At 45.6% G+C, this 13,866-nt stretch overlaps 2 protein-coding genes and 1 long non-coding RNA gene across 8 annotated transcripts in view; 1 reads left to right on the top strand and 2 right to left on the bottom strand.

The window, feature by feature from the left end:
• Nucleotides 1-7,356, bottom strand: part of UMODL1 (uromodulin like 1) — a 77,159-nt gene extending 69,803 nt beyond the window's left edge. For 2 of the 4 annotated variants that reach the window (XM_054820845.1, XM_054820854.1), the window contains exon 1: nucleotides 3,342-5,540. The gene's annotated coding sequence lies outside the window, so the exon portion shown is untranslated. Of the gene's footprint in view, nucleotides 1-3,341; nucleotides 5,541-6,673; nucleotides 6,773-7,077 lie in introns of those variants that run through there. The other 2 variants (XM_054820830.1, XM_054820837.1) reach the window with 2 other exon arrangements.
• Nucleotides 7,357-8,900: 1,544 nt separating this feature from the next.
• On the bottom strand, nucleotides 8,901-11,615 carry LOC129204633 (uncharacterized). The gene is made up of 2 exons (XR_008576453.1): nucleotides 11,478-11,615; nucleotides 8,901-10,977 (listed from the first exon to the last, which is right to left on the bottom strand). It is a non-coding gene; the product is annotated as an uncharacterized LOC129204633 (long non-coding RNA).
• Nucleotides 11,616-11,648: 33 nt separating this feature from the next.
• The window catches only part of ZBTB21 (zinc finger and BTB domain containing 21), a 30,779-nt gene continuing 28,561 nt past the window's right edge, over nucleotides 11,649-13,866 (top strand). For 2 of the 3 annotated variants that reach the window (XR_008576447.1, XM_054820866.1), the window contains exon 1: nucleotides 11,649-11,753. The gene's annotated coding sequence lies outside the window, so the exon portion shown is untranslated. Of the gene's footprint in view, nucleotides 11,754-12,271; nucleotides 12,664-13,866 lie in introns of those variants that run through there. The other variant, XM_054820887.1, reaches the window with a different exon arrangement.

Here is a 13,866-nt window from a genome sequence, read left to right as displayed (position 1 = left end):
ATCAGATACTCAGTATCTTGTGGTGATGCATGTCACATGCACTATAATGCTGAGGCTTCACTGCAGTCTGCCCAAAAGGACATTAATTGTGAGGTGGAAGTCCAGAGCTCCAGCAAAATTGATGATTAGATGCTGTGCACTGAGACATGTGTGGTCCACGTGCATTTGCACCACCATGCAAGCCGAGCTCAGACTGAAAAGCTGAAGTATGCTGCCTGAGGTCCTCCTTTCTACATTTCCATCTCACTGACCCTGGCTCTTTCTACCTCTGATGCCAAGTGAGGATTCTTGGTGAGAGACCAGCTGCTTAGTTAGCGGTGTAGGGACCTCCCTTAGGTTCTTCAAACTTTGATTAAAACTCTGGGTAGTCTGGCCATTAAAAAACTTTTTTTTTAAAGTATTGTTGTGTTGCGCTTTTTCCCCAAGAAGTCTCATGACAACACCAAGGGAGATGCTGTAAGAAGTCACCAGATTGTGAAGAGTCTGACAACCAAAGCAGCGCAGCTCATGTGTGTGATTTTACTATCGGAGTTGTTTTCAAACAGAAACACTTATCCTGTGGTTCTCCAGTAAGTATTCTAGTTGTACTGGTCACGTGCGGTCTAGAGCTATGATCCCTGCCAACATAACTAAGAGAATGACATCGGAGAGAGTAATGTTTGTATAACTGAGGGAGGGGAAGCCAATCGTGCAATGGCATGGCCAAATTTTACCTCTTTATATTCAGCATTCAAAATAACTTGTACATATAGCACTGTGTAAACACATGTACCTACCAAATCCCTAGAATATAAAACATTACAGCCAGTTAGGCCCCAAGCAAGATGCTCGTACTGGAGAAGCAATCGGCCGCTCTGTTGTCCATCTAGAACTGGCTCATATATAATGAACTGCCACTGGGAACTGTGGGGAAGAGCGTCAAATTGACAGAGCAGCAGGTCAGGTGGAAAGGCTTCTTCCAGACCACTGTTTCTGTACTTCAGAACTGTAAAGTAACATTTACTAAATAAACCCCCATTCTGTTTTGGGTCTGAACTCATGATGCAAAGAATGTAATTGGACAGTACAGAATTGACAATAATAAATTCAGCCAGTAGCTTGAACATAAAGACATCAATAATTCTGTATCTTGGTTATTTTTGCTATGCCATTTGAACTTCTACTCAGTAATGAATAAATCTGTATGGAGATGACATCAGCAAGGCTACAAAGGCCATAGAAATGCAAAAGTTGACCCACACTTGTTACAGGGCAGTATTTCTGTATTCATGGCCTGAAAGCAAGTTTCAGTTCCTCATCTCAAATCACAGTCATGTCTTTATAGTGCACAGAAAGGCAGGAGAATAAGTTTAAAATTGTTATAAATTGCAAGCTCTACTCAGAATACGCATTTTGTAGTCTTAGGACCAGCACATTAACATCACGTATGACGTAACTTAGTGACACAACAGCACCCTTGGGTATAGTACATGCACAAATAAAAAAATAGCTTTTTGGCTGCACAAACCAAAAAATACCACCTAGAAATAACATTTCTGGCACTATTTGATGAAACAAAGAAAGACAGACACAATTTTTCAGCAAGCCAATAGGTATACTTCCTAAATTTTGCATTTTTTACTTGATGAGAACTCACCACAAATCACCTCTAACATTTGGATACAATCTTCTGAAAAGAAAAATAATCTACTCAACATACACTGTATTTTTTCCAGCATCTTAGCAATGCACAAACACAAATGCACTTGCTGCAACTCTGAAAATTGCTACCCGTCACTGTGTAATCTCTAACCCCAGAAGATTGTTGTTTGAGGCCAAACTGTCTGACTGATACTGGGCAATTAAAGGATCAAGCTGACTTTTAGAATATACCATAGCACTAATAGCTCTTTGTTGCTTTCTCTGATTCACTTATATAAACCTTCTAGAGAAAGGCTGAGGCTACAGTCACAATGCCTTCTGCCAAGAAACTTGATCCCTAAAGCCACAGTTACAGAAAAACAGGACAATAAACATAATTACTGTACTGATGCAAAATTTTGCTCTATCATTCCATTTATTCTTCCTGAAAATAAACTTTGCCAAACTTGAACAAAAGCATGAGCCTTTCTTTTTTAATAACAAGCACAAGACACTTCATTTTTCTCTGCTTTTCCTTGCTTGGAGTTAGCATATGGAGAGAATTATACAATACGCTTGCCATATTGTCCATCTTTCCTTTTGCTTTTTCCTGAATTTCTTTACATACAGTTTGTCTAAAATAAAGAGCCAGGATGTACACACTTGTAACTAGGAAATCAAAGTCATTTTTCAGTATTGTCTTACACACTTCCACTGTAATCGGAATACTCTGGATTTTATTTTTAGAAGACTCAGACATCAAACTCCAGCTGAAGTTAATCAGAGCTGTGAAAACTGATAAGATGAAATTGTGCCCTATCTGCTGCACTGACAGATTTTGTATTTCAGTTGCTCCTGCAGCTTTTTTATCAAGTTGTTTTTTAAAGTACCCACAAATGGCAAATGAAGATACACTATTCTTTCAACAACACTCATAGTACCGTGACCATCTGCCCACTTAGAAAATGCATGCCTTAATACTTGCAGCATATTTTTCTCTAAATCATTGTACAACTGGTGGAACCATCACCTTTTTAAGTTGATATGTGTTTATTACCACTTAGCAGTTTTCTAGGGTAATATTACTATATAGCTTGTCGTTGTCTGGCAGCGTTTATCTGAAACTGTCTGAGCTGCTAGGCATCTGGATTCTGAGTGGAAAATATTAACTGGATTGTGCTATTTGCAGAAGAATGAGGATGACAGTTAAAAAAGCTCAAGACTTTGCATTCAGAAACTGCAATACCAAGAATGAAAACAGTTTTACATTATACTGTATTATTATAGCTATTTTCCTGGTAGGAAATTTAAATCTTCAGAAAGAGTTTTGTCTGTACCTGTTGCACATGGAGTCCTGCACTTCACTCACAAGAAAGAAGCAACAGTATGTCTATTGACATAAAACAGTGATTTAACACAGCTTGATAGTAAATGCAGCAGTGGTTTCACAAGATTCGGGGGCAAGGTACACTTCATTACGTACTGCATAGAGGACAGGGTCACACAAAACTGTCAGGAAGGCCCTCCCGGTGAGCCGCGAGGTGCAGAAAGGCCCCCCGGCTTTCTAAACTCCTTCGCAGAGAGGAGTTTAGGCGCAGCTGGATCCAATCCTAGCCCCAGACTTGATCAACAGTTTATGTCTAAAGGATTATACAAGCGCAATCAATCCTTTACATCGCTTAGGTAAGATTTCAAAGTTTAGCACGCTATTAGTCACTTACCGAGAATCTGTTGCGGCAAGGAATCGCTCAGCCGGGAGGAGCAGCCTTGAGAGCCGTCCCTGCTCAAGGGGAGATCCTGGCCTGCAGCCCGCTGCCGCGCAGCAGAGCTCAACGGGCTCTGGGCCCTCCACTATTTTTGGAGTAAAATGATTGACTTGCAGTCGTATTTGCCAATCAGCAAGATGTCCGGGTCACTGTTCCTGGCAGGCCTTGGCTACCATGTTGCCATCCATCCCCCAAAGTCCAGGGTAAGCCGGATGCAGCCATCACAACCTGCACTAGTGGTTATGGCTTAAGTGAAGGTGGGGAGCACACCAACACACATAATTACAGTTGCATCCTGCAACTTTAGTAAAGTTACAAACACAAATATTTGAGTGATTGCTTGCATCTACAGTAATGTTATATAAAATCACAAAGGGTTCTCATACAAACACATCCTTTTCCAATATATTTCAGGGGTTTCAGTGGGATGTATTTCAAAATGACAAACATTTTCTTCAGTGTCACTGGGCTTTGATGGTGTTACTCTCACAAATAAATCCTTGTGGTTCCCATACAACGCATGTGTTAACATCTACACTTTGCCACTTGTTTCCATTTCGTTGGGCCCACACTCTATGCTCTAATGGATATAGTTCCATTGTGTTTTAATCCTAATGCAATGATTGGGCATATGGTGTATACCGAAGCATTGAGTATTGTTAAGACAAAAGCTATGGCCTTATTGATGATTGGGTTCTAAGTAAAATTGACTAAATACCACCAGGATTTGAATTCTTTCTTGAATGTAGTTGCATTATCCCAAATTACCTTTCAAATTTCAGTGGGTAAGGTGCCCTCTTCACCTTCTCTTATAATTGGTGCTACCATAGATTGCATCCACAATTGAGCTTGGATACATCTAAGAGCTAGAGAAACACGAGTTTGGGTTGCACCAAGTGCATCCACAGTCAATTGATGGTCCCTTTCATTAATTCTTTCCCACTGAGGCAATATATCAGTAAGAGCCATTGGTTAGTTCCCAATGCTAATAGGGAAGACCGCAATGGGTGTAAGCAGCATTGTGATGGTTTGAGGTAGTAACATGGACGCAGCATTTCCGTTTGTCATGCTGCAGGGTGCTGTAAGAGAAAATAGAGACTTGTTTCAGAGGGGAGAGTCGAGCACATTACCCCATTAAAAAGAAGTGAAAATCCATAGGCATACTATTTTCTGATAGCAGGGTTTTGTGCAACTCCTTCTGGGGGAGCAGTCCCTTTTAGGATTGCTTCTAGTAAATTAAATGATCCTTTAGTTTGCACATATTGTCAGTGATGTATTTTCTCAACTTGTTTAACTACTCGAACTAAAGAGTCCTTTTTCCCATTCAGAGTATGGTTGTTCTGTCTCTTTAAATGCGGTTGAGCTAAACAACAACTGTCTTTTTGGCCCATGGCGGACAGTTTGGAACAGGTTACACTAAGTAGTGTGTTCGGTGAAACCCTTTTCGGCTATAATAGCATGGTGAGGTTGTACTGGTCCCAGTGATGGGATCTAACTCTTCAGTTGGAGTTTTGACTGCCTCTTTATGTTCTAATTTCCACTCCCAGGGTATGCCTTTCTGTAAGACTGAGTATAATGGATGGGAAATGATAGAGAATCCAGGTACATGCGTCCTCCAATATCCTGAAGTTCCCATTAACTGTTGTAACTCTTTCCTTGATTGGGGCATTTGCAGCTCTTTGATTATTTTAAGGTACCTGGAGGAACCACTGCACTGGCTGCTATCCACCAAGCACCTAAAAAATTTACGTCTCCACTTGGTCCCTGAAATTTTCCAGGTGGAATCTCAATTTCTGCTTTATTTAGTGCTTGGCGTACTGCTGCTGCTGCTTCCTCCACCTTCTCAGGGGAAGTTCCTCTAATCAGAGCATCATCTACATATTGGTATGGTTTCACATCTGGGGGGGGGGAGACAATAAAAGTTCAACACGAAATCACGTTCATGAGCAATTCGTGGGTGAACATTTACTCACCCCTGTGAGAGCCTGTTAAAAGTATATCGTATTCCCTCCTAATTGAACGCAAACTTCTCTTTATTCCCCTCCTTCAAGGGAAGCATAAAGAACAGAGCTTTTTACACCCAGCGCCGCCATCCATGGGCGTGCAGCTGCTTGCCAAAGTAGCTGCGAAGTTTGCAATGGTCGGTGCAGCAGCCGGCAGCGGGGCATGCAGGCATGAGCATTCAGGCGCCGATGATGGATTGCCAAACGCCACCTCACGTCTGGTCTCCGAATTGGCCGGACAGGTGAGTTATACGAGGAGTGCGTTCTGCAGATCGTTTTGTCGTTTTTCCAAATCAGCTAGGACTTCGGAAATTGCATTGCGTGCCGCAGCAGAAATCGGGTACTGCGGTACCTTAGCAATCCGTGACTCGGGGAGTGCAGGGGCACCGCAGCCTCCCGGTTTCCCCCGGGGGGTGGGATCCTTGTCCGAGCCCAAAGACCACACGCTGCCATTCGGAGGGCGCCAGGTTCGTCCGTTTAAAATATCGAAACTTAAACTATTATCGTGATGATCTTTAATTGCAAAAGGAGTCGTCGCCATGCGCTTCTCGCCCCGGAGCCGTAAATCGGCCTTGGCAGTCTGACAGACAACGCTCGCTCCGTTCACACGGAGATTCTTAACTCTTTGCCGTCCGGATCGCACGCCCAGCTTCTCGGCATCTTGTCGGGTTGGTACGGAAATTTGTGCTCCCGCATCTATCAGAAACTTCACTAATTGTCCTTGAGGACCAAGTGGAATTAAAACGTATGGGCCATCATCACTTACCCACCGGTAAGCCCCCGCTTCCCGGTCAGGCAGGCCCGATTGCCCTCCGGACACTGCGCAGTTTCTGGCTTCCCGCCCCGCAATTCCTGCCGAAGGGGGAGGAAGGGGTCGTCTCCCTTCCCGAGGACTGGCGCCGAAGGAGTTCGACGTGGTGATCTCCCCGGGGCTTCAGGTTTTGTTTTTCGGCTGGTGCAGCGTCCCAGCCCATCTCGGGGCTGCGGTTAACAGTGCCGGGCATTAAGCCTGCCCGTGTAGGGAGTTGCTTGCGGGCACTTTGAGTGTTATCACCTAGCCCCTCACTGTGTTCTGTGTCTTTCTTGATCTTATCTCGTATTGCAATTAGATGGGCTTTAAGAATTGCCGGAGCTCCTCTAATCAGTGGTTTTAACATTGCCTTTGTGCGGCCCCGAGTTGCTTTTAGGTGCCCTACAAAGGCTTCCCAATTACACCAATTGCCAAGAGAAGCTGGGACTCGGATTCCCTCCACGCCTCCGTAAACCATCGGAGATACCACTTACCATCCTGCAGACTACGCCAATTTGTCGCTGATGGAGTCCTGCACTTCACTCACAAGAAAGAAGCAACAGTATGTCTATTGACATAAAACAGTGATTTAACACAGCTTGATAGTAAATGCAGCAGGGTTTCACAAGATTCGGAGGCAAGGTACACTTCATTACGTACTGCATAGAGGACAGGGTCACACAAAACTGTCAGGAAGGCCCTCCCGGTGAGCCGCGAGGTGCAGAAAGGCCCCCCGGCTTTCTAAACTCCTTCGCAGAGAGGAGTTTAGGCGCAGCTGGATCCAATCCTAGCCCCAGACTTGATCAACAGTTTATGTCTAAAGGATTATACAAGCGCAATCAATCCTTTACATCGCTTAGGTAAGATTTCAAAGTTTAGCACGCTATTAGTCACTTACCGAGAATCTGTTGCGGCAAGGAATCGCTCAGCCGGGAGGAGCAGCCTTGAGAGCCGTCCCTGCTCAAGGGGAGATCCTGGCCTGCAGCCCGCTGCCGCGCAGCAGAGCTCAACGGGCTCTGGGCCCTCCACTATTTTTGGAGTAAAATGATTGACTTGCAGTCGTATTTGCCAATCAGCAAGATGTCCGGGTCACTGTTCCTGGCAGGCCTTGGCTACCATGTTGCCATCCATCCCCCAAAGTCCAGGGTAAGCCGGATGCAGCCATCACAACCTGCACTAGTGGTTATGGCTTAAGGGAGGGGAGGAGCATACTGCCACACTACCTTGCTTCACACTGTTTATGGCAACACTGTGATTTTCGTAATATTCTCATTGTGTATCTTACTGCCTGGTTGCCTCTCTGAATACTGATCGTGTCCGTACTTTTGTGATTAGTGACAGATTTTAACTAGAACAAGTAAGATTTCTTTTTACCTGCTAGCAGTCGTTATGGGAGGCTTCATGCAAACATATTAGAAAAAGAAAAAAAAAATCCAGGCACTCTTTTCCATGCACAGCCATCAGCAATGAGAAACTGGTAGAAAATTCTGTGTCTGTATTTTGGCAAGTCATTAAGTTACCTGTGTTTTGGCAGAATATCTGGAATCGATAAAGCTAGACCTCCAGTGTTTCCAGAAGCATTTTCTGCATTCAGCAGTGGCTGAAAGGAACCATTTCATTGAAGTGTTTTCTGTGGTCACAAGTAACAGCATTTCACTTCCCAGAAGTTCTGGAATTGAAGCTGGTATCTGAAGGAAGAGAGTAACAGCCATAGCATGTCCTGCAGCATTAGCATTTGCTCCACTGATAAGATTTTCAGGGCCAACTGAGAGAGGAGGCAGTTTCTTAGAGAGTAATTACCTCCCTCTGCAGTATGTCCTTGGCAATAGTGATTCCGGAATTTTTGGTGGGAAACGAGATAACACTCTGTCCCTCGGGTACTGCATTTCTGCTATTACAGCACCTACAGGAGAACCTTAAGAGTTTGAGAAGCCATGCTGCCTTGGAGAAGGGATGTAGCAGCAGTATATGCTCCTAAAACTCCCTACAGCAGCCTTCTAGTACCTGAAGGGGGCCTACAGGAAAGCTGGAGAGGGACTGTTTACAAGGGTATGTAGTGACAGAACAAGGGGTAATGGCCTTAAGCTGAAGGAGGGTCGATTTAGATTAGATATAAGAAATTCTTCACTGTGAGGGTGGTGAGGCACTGGAACAGGTTGCCCAGAGAAGCTGTGGATGCCCCCTCCCTGGAAGTGTTCAAGGCCAGATTGGATGGGGCTTTGGGCAACCTGGTCTAGTGGAGGGTGTCCCTGCCCATGGCAGGGGGGGTTGGAACTAGATGATCTTTGAGGTCCCTTCCAACCCAAACCATTCTGTGAATCTATGATTCTATGATTCTACAAAGCTATCAAAGTACAGAATGGACCTCTCTATATGGACACAAGTCTCAAAGAAAATTTACCAAGATAAAAATTTTAGCATCTATACCTAGTCAAGTTTCCCCCACTGAAATGAAGCAAAAGTAGACTGCATGACATTTCTTCTGAGGTCCATTCTTCTTTCTTTAACCTCTCTCCTTCTCATCCCCAAACCCAAGCATTTTTCTGTAAAGCTTTGTCAGCTGCTAATAGAGGAGTGCCTAAGGGTATCAGATACTTCTAAAGCTCTCTAAAAGAAAATAACCTGATGTCATTAGCTTTAAATTAGTCACACAAGGTCCTAACCTTCTCTGAAAAATGGTTAGGGGTCTATAAATCAAAAAGGGCTGAAACTACAGATCTACCCTAGCTCCAGGATATGACTTTATTCCAAATATTTTTATATTGAAAATGCAATGTTAGCATTTAAAAAACCCCAGAACTATTCAGAGTACACAACTTGTACTACAGTACAATATTTCTATCACAAAAAATAGTAACTTCTCATACTTACAACCCATTCAAGTGTTTTAGTTTTTACACGTAAATTTTCTCACAAAGTCCGTGTATAATCATCCTTATTTTTAAAATAGCTTCCTTCACATTCATGTTTTGCAGGGTTCAGTTTTTAAAAAATTCCAGTGATTAAGCTTGTTGGCAAGTATGATCAAAAGTTAATCTGAGCAGCTATTGGATACTCTGAATGGAAAACAAACCTTATACTCAACAAACATGCATCTGGTAATAACAGCTGCAACCACATACATACAGATGAAAAACATATCAATCTAAGTGCTCAACCAAAGCATTTAAAATTAGAAATGTTTGAAAAAAATGTTCATAAGCAAGCTATTCTTGAAGAACAAGAAAGTATTCAAATAATTGTGAATGAGTCTATTTGTCAAAATTAACCTACTTAAGAGACAATTTAAATCCCAAATAATTCTGTGGCATGAATTCCTTGCCTAGATTTCATTAGAATCAAGAAAAATCTGATTTACAGGGAATTATGGCATCCATACAACTTTAATAACATTAAGTCAATCAGACTCAAATCATGAAATACAGTCAGATCAAGTCTTACGTCCCTTCAAACCACAAAATCTTTGAGAATTATGTTCAAAATTTTCTCAAATCATCTGCTTAAGGTGAAAACTACAGAGAATAACTGCTGTCTGGTGCCAGTATTATAAAAGTTGCTATGTGGGCTCTGTTCTATTGGCTGCACTTTAACTAGGGAAACCAACAAATTAAAAATACTCATAATAAATACCTGCACAATAAGACAAACTTATACATGTGTGGGTGTACATCTTAAAGAACCAGCAGGGTAATTCCAGCACGGAGGTTCTCCACCTGTGATGCAGGCCCTTTTGGAGAACTGTGGACGAGAAAATAATTATGCAAGACCAGTTTGTGTCTGCTTGGCTGAGAAACAACTGAGTACGTACGAAAAAAAGTCAGCAGGGCCTTGCTAGATTTACAAGCTCAGGTGAGTGTCACAAATGCTTCACTGGCAGCACAGCCAGTGCCACTGCATAAACTGGTTTATGCAAACAGATCCAGCTGTTTTCCTAGTTGTTTGTTCCCATTACCGCACTAGGCCTGCTATTGTGCCAGAGCAGTTGTCTGCATACACAAGGCGCAAGGAACCAGATCAAGGAACTATTCCAGATGAAACCAAGCAGCTAGTTTGGTTTTTGTGATGGCTCATCACACAGCCACACTCATGTCAGGACAGAAGCGGCAATGGCACAAGTCCATGAATGAAAAAAAAAAAAAACCCACTCCTTTAATAGGCAGCTTAGCAAACCCACCCAAAGAGCCAACACTTACGAAAAATAAATCTGGAGAGGTGAGAGATGAGCTGGACCCAGTGAGGTACATTGCTGTTTTTCTTATACAAGATGTAGTGAATTGCAACAAATCTTTGGCAAAAAGGTTTAAATGCAGCACTAAACATATTAGAGATTCCAGTAGCTGCTTCAGAGTATTTGTGACTTGCATGGAATATCTAAAAGCAGAGTTTGAAAATGTGTATGTAGATTAGATGTTAATCTCTAGAATTCGAGCTGTCCTCAATGAAAAGATAAAGGGCCAGATTATCTCTCAACAAAAACAAGAGAAATCTTGTAATTCCAATTTCTATTTTAATACTTGTATTTCAACACATAAAGCCCTATTCAGGTATTTAATTAAAAGTGGATAATTTCAATGAGAAGCAAGCCTAAAGCGATGATAATGTCCATTGTAATTTTTTTAAATCACATCAAGATGAACGAGTAGAGCAGTTACAAAGGGTCTGAGCCAAAATCCACCGGAGCCCGGGCATGTGCCTCCCTGCTAATACCGGGGGACGGCGGAGTAGCTTGCGAGGACTCCACGTGCGTGCCACTAGAAATCGAGCACCTTTGCAAACCGCGCTGGACCTTCCTTCCCCCCTACGTTTTAGAAAAAAACATGGATTAAAAGAAATCAAAAACAAACACATCTTAATAAATTAGAACAACTGCAAATTAACGCTGCCCGCAGAGGCTTCCCCGCACAGACCCCCGCCTGCAGTACGCGGGGCCCAACCCGGGGGGGTGGGGCGGCGGGTTACCACAGCGGCATCCTACCAAACCCCACCGGCGACACCGACCACACAACGGTGGGAGTGCGCGGCAGGGGTGGGGGTGACGGGGACCTGCTCCTCCGCGTCCCCTCCATGTGCCGGCCCGCGCCCCATCCCCTCGCCCTGGAGCCTCGGCACCCGCCCCGCCCCCCCTCCCGCGGCTGCCTCAGTTTCCCTTCCGAGCCGAGCCGTTAGCGGGCGGGGGGGTGCGGGGGTGAGGGTGGCAGCCGGGGACATGTCGGGGGATCCCGGCGTTTGGCGCCGTCCCCGCCGCGCGGGAGACGGGAGGCCCGCGCGCGCAGTGAGGGCTCCCGCTCGCCGTGCTACCTGTGGGGGATGGGCGGCGGGTGGGGGATCCCCCGTAACCGTCTCTAACCGCTACCCTCCCTGCCGCTCCAGCGCCTCGCCCCCCGCTCCCCCGCCGGCCAATCGGAGCGCTGCGCACGTGACGAGCGTTCCCTTCGATGACCTCATCCCTGGTGTGGGATGACGTCAAATTCAAGATGGATGGAATCACGGCGGTGGCAGCAGCGCGCGCGGGCGAACCGTGAAAGGAGGCGCCGAGGGGGGCAGCAGGGGGGGGCGCGGCTGGCGGCGGACAGGGTGAGTAACGGCCGCGTCTCGCGCCCGTTTCGGGGGCTGCCCGCGCCGTATGGGTCTCCCCGTGTACAAAGGCGTCTTTTCCTGACGTAACTCTGAGGTGGTTTTTTTTTTCCCCCACCGAGCGGGGCTGCGGTCCCCGAGCAGCGTAACGCGCCTGCGCCGGTTACGAAACTCGTCTCCCTCGCCTCCCGCGCATGCTCCCTTCGCTTTGAGGAAACGGCTGGTGCCCGTTGCGCCGGCACACGCCCGCCACATAGACCTGCCGGCCTGCCTTCTGCGCATGCTCCGCGCCCGCACACCGCTTCAGCTGCCTCATGCGCGTGTGCCGCACCACCCCCTCCCTCCCCCTCCCTTCCCCGGCCGGAATCCCGCGGAACTGCGCCTGCGCGGCAGTTGGAGGGCGGAGGGGGGCAGAGCCTGTGGCCGTTCTCCCTCACGGCGCATGCGGAGTGGCGCCGTTTTGCCGGGCGGAGGCGGGGAAAGGAGCGGAGCCCAGCTGGTGCTGGGCGGCGGCGGAAAGGAGTGTGCGGCCGCTCGCGTGCGTGTGTCCCTCCTACCTGCGCCGCGCCCGGCGGGAGGGCAGCGTCTCCTCAGGAGGCCGTTACCCCGCCCCGCCGCAACGGCTGCGTGAGGAGCGGGAGGGACCGGGCGCCTCGGTGCTACCGGCGCTTCCCCCCCACCCCTCCCGCCCTCGCCGCCAGCGGGGCCTCGGGAGCTGCGGCTCACGACTCGCCCCGGGCAGATGCCACCTCGGATCTGAACTGTAAAACATGACAGAGGATGCGGGAGGGCTGTGCCTCAGTGTCATAGGTCCTCCACGGTGTGTCTTGAAGGGAGAGCCACGGTAGCCTGCCAGTTTCAGGGCGGAAAGGAATCCAGCAAGGTTCCTGCGACGTATAAGTACATGCAGGTATTAAACAAAGTGTAGTTTTACTAGTCCAAGCGCTCTTTGGCTATATTATTCATGAGTAGGAAAAAGTACATCTTATAGTCTAGTGGAAAAATCCTCTGTGCTGTGTACCAGCATGCACGATGCATTTGCAGAAAGCTGTGGAAGATATTTTTATCCGATCACAGCTGTCAGAGAGAATTTTACTTTAATGCTTTTTAAAGCCCAAACTGGCATTATATGTCCAGATTGGATGCTGCTTGTGAAGTATCAAACCTCTGGAAAACTTAATCTAAATGAGTTGTTATGAGACAGGAGATATTGTGGAATTTCATTGTGTACAGAGTAAGCTCTTAATAGTTAAATGGCACTTGTTTTAAAAGCTATTAATTTTTTTCTTGTTGGAATCACAGTGGAAGTAAGAGCTAGAGAAGCTGTAGGTATAACGAGGTTGTGATGAATTACATAATCACACAATTTTTTGTGAATACAGTGAAGATCTTGTAGTTAAGTTATAGTTAATATTTTTATCCTTAGATAAATGTCGATATGAAAATAGATTTTTTTAAAATGTATTTTTGTGCAACAAGGCTTTTGACATTAAATCAGGAGTAGTAAATATGTTAATACAGGTAAATCTAGTATTGCTTTATGTTTGTGTTGCCCGAACACTGCCAATTATAGTGTTCTGTTCTGACTGCTCAAACTGACAAACTAACTGCTTTGACTAAAATTTTCCACCAGGGTTATGCTGATGTTCTTGAGGGGAAGTTTTGAACAAACTTTAGCAACTTTCTATAAACTTTGTTTGCAAAAAACAAATTATGTGGCCATCTCTTGGGTGGAAGGGGACTTGACATCCCTTTCTCTCAGAAATGTTATTTCCCACATGCTATGCAGTTGTAATCTCATAAGAACATTTGATTTACTCTACCTGTAGAAAGTTCACTCAACCTGACTGGACTGTGAGCACTTAAAGAACTGCCATTTGCATGTTCTTAGCAGGGATTCGCAGGGAGATGTCACAAATTACAACCTCTGGAGTTTTCAGCTACAACGTGTGCCAGACCAGGATTTATCAAGGGGTTTTCCAGCTTTTGGCTCCCCTGAGCCTGCTGGAGCCACGATAACCCCTGGGGATTGGAACTGAGAGTGAGTGACCATGTATCTTGCTCTCAGTGGTGCTCTTGCTCCTTCACTAATTTCAACATTGCCCTGTGATCC

Source organism: Grus americana, chromosome 1 (assembly GCF_028858705.1).
Source record: "Grus americana isolate bGruAme1 chromosome 1, bGruAme1.mat, whole genome shotgun sequence".
In the NCBI taxonomy this organism is placed as follows: domain Eukaryota; kingdom Metazoa; phylum Chordata; class Aves; order Gruiformes; family Gruidae; genus Grus; species Grus americana.
The sequence above is the reverse complement of the archived record's forward strand: the minus strand, read 5'-3'. Positions and strand labels throughout refer to the sequence as shown.